This window comes from Lissotriton helveticus, chromosome 10 (genome assembly GCF_964261635.1).
Source record: "Lissotriton helveticus chromosome 10, aLisHel1.1, whole genome shotgun sequence".
NCBI lineage: Eukaryota > Metazoa > Chordata > Amphibia > Caudata > Salamandridae > Lissotriton > Lissotriton helveticus.
This window is the reverse complement of record NC_136071.1, coordinates 100,562,310-100,572,446: the sequence shown is the minus strand read 5'-3', so window position 1 is coordinate 100,572,446 and position 10,137 is coordinate 100,562,310.

Sequence of the window (10,137 nt, the reverse complement as noted above, 5' to 3'; positions counted from 1 at the left end):
ACACAGCCTCGATTTGGGTGATTTTTTGTGCTAACCAGAATGGTATTTGTTCCCGTTTAGCTGGTACTTTACTTAGGCATGATTGAATGTTCTGTGGTGTAATTTTATTTGTGTTCCCCTGGTGAGGGGTCAGCTGTGGAATTTTAATTGCTGGCTGAATTGTTGAAGTCCGCATCACATATTGGACTAATTGTCTATGTATTTTTATTAATTGTTTTAGCTGTGTTAACAGCTCTGCTGCAGACATCCCATTGATGTCTGGATGTGGTGTGTATCCAGCTAGGACCGGCCACGTTGCTCCTGGTCTACCTAAAGGACCGAGCCTGGTGATGTGATTATTATGTTTTAGGGCGCCATTAAATAAGAGCAAATGCTCTTGAAATTTAAGTGGTACTTCCACCTCCTCGAAAGGAGTGTACTCTCCAGGAGGTTCCTCTACTTTGTAATAGTGGAAGTACTTTGTTACAGCATTTGCTGCTGGAAAATGTATCCATGAATAGTATACCTCTGTCTGCCGATATTCGTGTGCCTCAATTACGAATATGACTGTACCACCTCTAGGTGTCAGTCCATTTTCTATAAGTTTTAAAGTTATAGATTTCCTTTTAATGACCGGGATGAGTATTATATCCGGGTCTGCGTCTTGCAGTGCAGTATCAGCTGCTGCTATTTCAGTTGCTAATCTAACTGCCTCTCTTTCTCCTTCACTGTCTGACATTGTACCCACAGAAGGTTATTTTGTTTGTTTGCAGATCAGGTTTCTTATGGAAACAAAGATTAGATGCACAATATTTTGGAACGGTTTATCCTTCAACGTTGACTAAACCAAGTACCATACATAGGAGTTTCCTCCTGCGAGGTTTGGCGGATATTACCTTTCACCCACTCCAGACGTCTTTGGAGTATTATGGGGAAAAAGGGGTCTGAGTGAGAAAGCACGACTGAGTTACTCTAAATGTCTTACGTTAGTTTTATCGCCCTTCCAAACGTGTTGGGCGCCATGTAGTGTAGTTCCTATTATCCCAATAGGCTCTGCGCATTGGAATAATACCTTCAATAGTATAGGCCTAGACCAGACGTTAACTAGGTCTACTACTGTCGATATTAGACTTAAAGTTTTGGGTTTGCCAGCTAGCTCAGAGTTCACTAGAAACTTTCTCGAATAGGCAAGGAGGAGTTGAACCTCCCTGGATAGACAAGAAGGGATTTCGTTTCTGACAACCATAGAACATGACAACTTTGCTCTCCCCTAATCAAGAGTGTATCTCGAGAGTCGTGTGAACAAAAGGCAATTTATTTTACTCAGTCAGTACGTGCATTCTTAGTCTCATCAGTTTGTAGAGAAAAGGAAGAGACGGGCGTGTTCAATAAAAGATGTTATTTATTGATCAGTCTCTTTTCTCATACAAGAGAAATGGATCGATATTATTGCAATACTTATGGTTAAGTAAAGTGCATACATTAAAAGCAGAAGTATAAAATAATACTGTAAAAACATTGATATGGTTTCTAAGCCATATGAAGGTTTAAAATGAATAAAATTTATTACATACACATATACATTTGGTTAATCGTACTCAACTGGTGTTTCTAGCTACGCCTACCCCGTGTATCTGACCTAAGCCTAATACGTGGGCGGGAATAGAAAGTTACAGTTTACGTTAAGTTTGTTTTGCCAAGTGACTGACTAAAGAATTCTCTGTGAGGGGTTATTCAGTTCTGTACCTGGAATCTAGGATGGATGAGGGATGGTATCTCTCGTCTCTGGTCTCGATATTCCAGGCTGCCTGCGAGGGCTACCCGGAAGCGCCGGAGCTGGACTTCTCGGCAGGAGAAATAGGCAGCTGCTCGTTCTCAGCGCGTCAGAAGGCGGGGCGGCGCCAGCGGGGTCTGCTCTGCTCTGGGCTTCGGCAAGTCTGGCTGCTCCGTTCTCGTCACCACCGCGTGTGTTTGCATAGGGCAATATCGGTAATATTTATACCTTTAAGGTGCAGAGATTGACGTAAGGATGGACATAGATACGTCAATAAGGCTGTCATACGACCAGGTCGTTAGCACATTCTTTTGCTGAAGTTCTCGGTGAAATCAAAACAATGGCCGCAGGGTTTTTCCCAGGTTGTCATAGGTTTGATTTGTTATGAGAACTCTGTATGCCTTATCAGGGGCTGGAGGAATATCGCTTGTCTAATTAGATGGCAAGCGTTATGACCTAATCAGATAACACGTTCCTGTGCCGTAGTGTGGCTTTATCAGATAACGGTTCCTGCATCATGGGGGTTTTTTTGCCTCATGGGATGGCTGCTAGTTAACTTGTTAGTTTGCTAACCAGAATAGGGTCAGGAATAGGGGGATCGATACAGAATCTATAGGAATACATCACAGGACACCAGGAGCTGGAATGTACAGAACCTGGGAAGAAAAAAACAATGAAATATTGGGCACAACGCTCGCTTTTTTTTTCGAAATCCCGCGCCCCGCACACGCCAACAGCACACGATATGAGACATGGCATGAAGGACGGAACGTACCACACGCCCCCAGCGTTTGTCACGCCCCCAGCACACGCCCACAGCACAACGCAGAGACGCCCACAAGGGACTACTTTGCTGGCACGGTTCTTTTACCTTTTAAATGTATATGGTGGGCATGTGCATAGCCTATGTCCTTCTGCTGCAACTGCCCTTTCCAACGCTGTATTGGGTGTTGTGATTGGTGCTGTGATTGGTGCTGTGATTGGTGCTGTGGTTCCTGAGATTACCCGCCTCAAAGGTGTGGGCTCTCTCTTTATTATATTAGTGTAGACTAGCTTACCCATCGCGCGTTGCTGCCATCTCCGAAGAAAGGAAATTCAAGGAAACTCGTTATGATAACATTCAATTTACATTGTGTCATTTTTATTGAAACGTATTCATTTTAATATGGAAAACATTTCAAAGTGTTGTTTTAATTCTATTTATTTATTCGAGTGCTTGTGGATACACGATTTTTGTTTTTTCCGTTTGGTGCGTACATCAGTATTCGAAAGGTTATGAGGGCCCTGGGGGGCCGATATTTAAAAAAGAATTATGCCAGAAACCTTCGCTGGAGTGTACTCAACAACTTCCCAAAGTTTCCTGGTGATCGGATGAATGGTGTTTTAATTCTATTTATTTATTTGAGTGCTTGTGGATACACGATTTTTTGTTTTTCTGTTTGGTGCGTACATAAGTATTCGAAAGATTATGAGGGCCCTGGGGGGCTGATATTTAAAAAAATGTTATGCCACAAACCTTCGCGGGAGTGTGCTCAACAACTTCCCAAAGTTTCATGACGATCAGATGAATGGTGTAGTAATGCATAAAGGACAAACAGACAGACAGACATTCGTTTTTATATATAGATAAAAAATGAATATTGAGAATAACAAAATGAAATGCTGTTTTGTTACATGCACATTTTTGAATGATTGCTAGTAATGCCAAAGAAACCCATGCAATGATGGCCACTCTAAGATGGCGGCTAATGTGTAGTATTGAACTATGTGAAACTTTATTTTGTTCTTCAACTGTATTTACATATGTTTAGTTAATTAGTAATTGAATGATGGATGGTCAGCGTCGGGACCAAGGTGTGTAGGAACACCAATACGCGTTGGCGCTTATGCTTTTGCAAAAGTTAACAGAATAAATATCTTTTACTTGCACCGGATTTCCGTGAAGTTCTTTTATTGGGAGGAATCGTCTATAGATAGATAGTTAATTCAGGTATAGAGTGGAAAATGTCTTAGATTTTGTGAGTGTTGCATATTATGGAGCAATAGTAACTGTAGTGATTGGGGTCAACATTATGGAGAAATAGAAAGTGGAACTGAGAATAGTGTTCTCCAATTAAGTTCTAGTCCTTGCTGCTCATGTTTACTGAAGCTTAATTAATGGTTTACCTGAATGCCTCTGCTGAGCTTCTTTTCCAAGATGTTCATTTCAATTCAGTATATTTATTTCACCACAACAGAGCATATTTAAATTCAATAAGTTTACTACACCAAAAGATGACCAAGCATAGGACAAAAAAAGTATTCTGCTAGGAATGTACTGAAACCAAGTTTCCATTACAGTATCTTAATACTGGATAAGAATACGACTACTATTAGCTCACACACTGTGGCATGAAGGCCAGTAGGAGTGAGGTAGTAAGAATTGTGCATATGCTGAGTTAAGTAGAGACTTTAATCAGTGTAATGGCTTGCCCCTACCTGCCCTCCTCCCCTCCGTGGTCCGTGTTGACCCTCCCCACCCCCTTCCTGCCCTCCCTCTGTTGTCCATGTTAAATCTCTATGACGCGGACACCTCTGCCCGCCGGATAGCATCCCCCGACACCTGTGTACACCATGTTTCCTTGCGCCTCACCACCACTCACGCCAGCAAGAAAACAAGCACTTGCAATGCAACAAGTCTCGCATTTACGAGAGTTTGGGCTACTGGCATTGTAAATAATAATGTCTTGTATTTATGTGTTGTTTTTAAAAAAGATAAATAAAAGGCATTGTCATTTACAATGCCAATAGCTTCAACTCTCGCAAATGCGAGACCGATTGCATTACTAAGGCGTTCGGCATCTGTGCTATGAATTTTTTTTTAAAGCATTGGGGGAACGTGTATTTGAGAAAATAGTGCTCAAAAGCTGTCATTAAAGCCTACCAAGTAACAACACACGTAACAGGGGCTGTCGCCATGGGAGGCTACAAAATGAGAGAAGGCTGTCCAAAGAAGGGACTATTAAGCCTATTGACCAATGAACAGCCACAGTTTATGTTGGACAATGACGCAAGCCAATGACAAATATGGGCAGAGAGTGGACAGAGCTTCAAGTCCCTACCTGAATACAGCATGCCCCGCAGCGCATGTGCTGCCCAGGCTCATTCCCAAAAAAATGCTATGATGTTGCAGGGCCCGGCAAATCGCTTTTGGCTTCGCCAATGCTTATTTTCCTAGGCACAGACAAATTGTTTCACAGGCTACAGCACCGCCCCTGCCTTTGGGCAGTGTTTATGCAACATCTGCCCAGTAGTGCATCACGTGTACATTTTGTTTCCATATCAGAGGCAGAAAATGGCAACTCTAAGTTTACTTCAGGGTCAGTCTGCACCAGTTCCCTGCTCATTAGTCAGTGGTAGGACCACTACAACTCACTCCTTTCCATCGATGGGGCCCCCCAGCTCACGGGGAGAATTAGGGGGGCCCATGCATTGATTTGAAATGGGCGGGGGCTCAGCTTTACCTTTAGCCAGCCCGATCATTAGTAGGCGCAAGTATTGCACAGCTAAACGTAAACATTACTGGTCTCAGGGACGAATTCGGGTTACCACATTCTATCACAGTCTGACCTATATACGACTAAAGCGCCGCGACACCACCCTAGCAGTAAAAGGCGCGCTATACAATCGACAACTTGCAATAATAAAATAACTTTGTCACAAGACTTTAGCCACAAACAGCAGGTTGGCGACTAAACTGTTGTTTTTTATTTTAAATTAATGCTTAACTCGTTTCTGGAAGGTCCCCAAGTGCTGTCCTCTATCGTAGGTCAACATGTTTTGTACCTTATCTTGTATCACGTGCTCGCATAAAAGGGCGCAAAACACGCCCGTGGCTCCTGTCCATCCCACGCCTCTGCCCAGGGCGCTGCTGGCAGCAACTGACAACAGAGTTGGCGCGAGGTCTTCCAGCTGGGGTCAGGCGGGGATACCAAGAGGTCTGCCTGACCCCGTAGCCAGACAGGTTTAAATACCTGAATGCCACATCCCTAGACAACACAGGCTCGAAACCCTGCAGACTGTAGGTTCAAACGGCCAGACTAAGCACATGAAAACAAGCACTGGCAAAGAAAATAGCTCTGGTGACTGCCAGACTTTTGTTATGGGTTTTGTAAAACTTTTTTTATGTTGGGGGAGCTGCCTAGCAGGAAAAAAAATAAACTGGCTAAAATCAAAAAGCTTAAACTGAAATAACAGTCCCTGGCACAGAAGGGAAACACTTTGTATTCGGATATCCTTCTTGCGAAAGAGCAGAGAGCTGTCACTCACAGGAAGTTAACCCGTGGCTGCGTTGGCCCATGGTGCATGCTGAAAGGGATAGAAGCAAAATGTAAACAACACAACAACAGCCCACTGGATGGAAAAGGCTGACTGAAAGCCCCTGTAAGTAACCACTTTATATATCATGTCAGTAAAATCAAGAAGTCTTGGCAAATGCCAGACCTAAAAATACAAAACATGCATCAACATTCAATAGTTGGCTATGTTCCATGGCCTTAATTATTCATGCCTGGTTCTATTTTTTTCTAATCTGGTGACAACAGCTTCTGCCATATAGTATCCCCTGGAAGGCATATATACAAAAAATACAAAATCACTGAGAGATTCAAATAAAAGTTGAAGCTTTGGATCAGGATGGGCAAGTCAAAGTGTTGCCTCCTTGCAAACATACCAGGTATACTTGTAAAGCGGACTTTCACCTGAGAAATTTCTGGGCACCACATTACACTAGCTTATTGTGAGAAATATATTTGCAAAAACAATCTCCCATGCGACCTCTATTTCTTTAATGGTGGCTTTCTCAAGCTCAAAAATGGGGCATACTGAGATACTACTCTCCACACAACTACTTTGAATACTGTTATTTCATATTTTATTATAATAAAAGTAGTTGTCTGACACCTAAAAACGTGTTTTCATTTGTACAATTATTAGTGCGCTCACTGAAATTTAGACCATAGAAATTCAACCCGAAGGCGTAATTAGTATGGCTGAAAGCTGTGTTGCATTTGACTGCAAGACTCAGAGCTGGAAATGAGCTGGAAATGAAGTTTTGAGCATTTCACCCTCATCCTGAAGGATCTCCACTAGCTTCCAACAAAAGCAAGAAACCATTTCAAACTAGCCTGCATATGCCCAAGATCACTCCAACCTACCACCATCTACAATAAACTCAGGTGGGCTAAAAATAAAACTACATGAGAAGGTTCAATTTGAGATTAAAAGCTATAAAATTCACGTCACACAAGGCTCGATCCCACTGATTTTCAGGGGCATCCACATTGCTGAGGACCTCTCAACACCTCAGGCGTCAGAACAATATTCTACAGTTAAAAAAACACAACAGAAAACTCACCTGCTATCTTTGCAACTAACCTCGCTAAAGTTGCCCATATAATACCTGAATCTATATTAAGCTTCCCACTCGCCCCCGTCTTTTCACCTTTTGCATTAAAGTGGCAATGAGTTTTTGCATCTCATGTTTTAAGGTTTAATATTACAGATTGTAAAGAGAACAGAAAATATTTCTTTATAGTTGTTACAATATAAGAACACAGACACCCAGTAAAGCAGCTCTATATTAAAAATGCAGCACAAATAAATAAGAAATACTCCCCCTTTTATGAGACCTCAGCCCCACCTGCAATGGCTCTGGACTTCTTTACCACTACACTTAGCTTCCTTCTAGACTATTTGTGAGAGGACAACTGAAGAGATGAGATGTAAGTTGCATATAAAAGCAACAATATGTGAAAAGCCATTCTGCTCATGTCCGCATCCATGATCTCAATTTCACGTTGCAATGCCACCATGTTTGTAGATGTTCTGAGGGTGTCCATTCTGTCAATCTCATCACATTACAATTGTATGATGTATTTGATGCAGCTCTTCGGGAGCCAGGCACGTGTTTTTGCTAGACGCCACCGTTGATCCAACACACTGAATATACAACACAAAGGGCCAGGACAACACAAGTCTGAGGCCACCCTGTTAGTTATTTGTTCTGTAAACCGCTAACAATGCCACCATAGTCCCTTTGTAGGTTAAGGCATAGTTGTCAAACACACACTCCCACTGTGCGAGACTGTCTCTGTGTGGAATTGAGGAACTTGTTTGGATGTTCCAATCCAGAAAAGCAACACTCTTTGGGGCCCAGCCCCTTTTAAATGGGAAAACACACAAGATGATGGACGGAATGTTGCACAATGGCAAAACATTCACTCCCAGTCACAACTGCCATTGTGCAACATTCCGTTCATTATCTTGTTTGTTTTCCTTTTAAATGGGGATGCAGGGTGGTAATATCTGCAGTACCAGGATGGCAATGGAGATTGTTTCTGGCATTTTTTTTAAGGTGCCAGATTTGGTTCCATCCTAAGAACTTTAGGCAATGCCCTCAAAGTTGTGCTCCCATCACCCAGCGCGACCGGTCACTGAGAAATTGCCATTGAATCTCACCCTAGAGATTGAGTTTCCTTTGCCGGCCCTCACAACTTTGCACGTTATATCTTTTGGAAAAAAGTATTTTCTGCCATGTCCCTCCCATGCCATGAAAACAGTGGCATGAAGTTTTAACTTATTTCTCGGAGCCACAGGGAATCAGTAAATGGTCATGAGCCCTGATAATGGGAGTCCATTCATTTAGGTTCTGACAGAATCTAGGTTTCTGGTTTTCAAATCTTTGTAATGTCATTATATCTTTCTTTCAGCCTTCTGCAAAGGGTATGTATGAAATGGGTCTCTAATTAGAAGCTTTCAATCGGCCAGTCACCTTTTATTTCTTCTAATGGAGACATTATTTGCTGTTGTAAGACATTAGGTACATTAAGTATACAAAATAGTGATGGATAAAATGCTTGAATTAATCTCATCCACTGGAAATTACTTGAGGCTGCATCCCCGTCAATCATTATATTTTGCATCATGCCACCTCAGTTTGGACCCAGCCATATTCAAATCAGTCTTGACCCTTCTCCAGTGGGATCAGTCCAGTCCAAACTGCCAAGCCCGGTCCTCCCTGAACTGGAATACAAGCATCCTGTGACCGGTTTCACCTTAGTTAGGGCTCATCAGCCAGGTATAGCTTGGTTCCATTGAGGGTACGCAGAGGACCACGTCTGGGCATAGCCGTCTCAAGCTATACCTGGCCTGGCAATATGGGCTGGACTGTTCGTATTGCTATTGTGACTGGCCTGAGGGATTACGAGTGGGTGAGATTAATTCAAGCATTCCATCCACCACTTGTTTTGTATAGTTTAGTCATCCTTGTTGGACAGAAACATGTTCTTTGTTATTTTCAGGTCAAGAAGAGGCTCAACTGAGGTGTACTGGCCGGAATGCACACTTGTTTGAGGCTGTAAAACATGAAAAGTGCTTTTAGGTGATATAGGTATTGGTCAGTGCAGAAGTGATTTTTTCCCAAAAACGATGCAATCTCAATTCAGGTCGTCTGGGTTTTAGTCACAAAGAAAGCCATCCGATTTCCACAGTGTTCCTCTAATATGAGAGGAGAACTCCTTAATACCCCAGGATATGTTAAATGGCCTTTTCTCCTTTGTTGTTCCTTAAATGTGGCACATTCTTTTAAGCCCCAGAGATCTAACTGATAAGGCGCCTTCTGGCCTGATTTTGAGCTTTTTTAATTGAAGTGGGCCCAAAATATTTGATGCACTATAAATTACGTGAAAGGGGGGGGGAGGGAAATCAAGAAGAACACAACGTGTTATCAGTAGGTCTGGGTGGTATATTCTGTTCCGCTCGCGGAATTTGGGTAATTTCGCGTTCCGCGGAGAACGCGAAATTGCCCAAAATTCTGCGTTCCGCGACTTCGCGAAATTTTTTGCTTGTTCGCGTTCTCAAAATGCGTGTTCGCAAGATATTTACCCCCGAGCACGCAAACAGCAATTGCGTACAGGAAAAAAGCATTGCAAACAAGCAATTCCGCGTGTTCACGGAGATTTTTTACCGTTTCGCAGAGATTCGAGTAACGCGATTACGCGCATTCTGCCCACCCCTAGTTATCAGTTTAGATGAGGGTCATAACAAAGATTAACAATTCCTAGAACCTGGTCAGCGAGTCCTTCTTTCAGAAACTGAATTGATTTTTTAGTTAACCTTTAGTCCCTACATTACAATTTTGTGTGTAGTGTAATCAGCAACTGGTTAGTTCATTATTAAGTTAAAGGTTGACTGCTTTATCTATGGTGCCGGTCGTGTATGCGAAAACCAGATCCAGCATATATTCATCGGCCTTGGTGGTGAGAAACTCATCTGTTTAATAAACAATAGGATGACAGTGGTATACAACAATGCTCGCACATACATAATTCAGGAAAGTATTAATT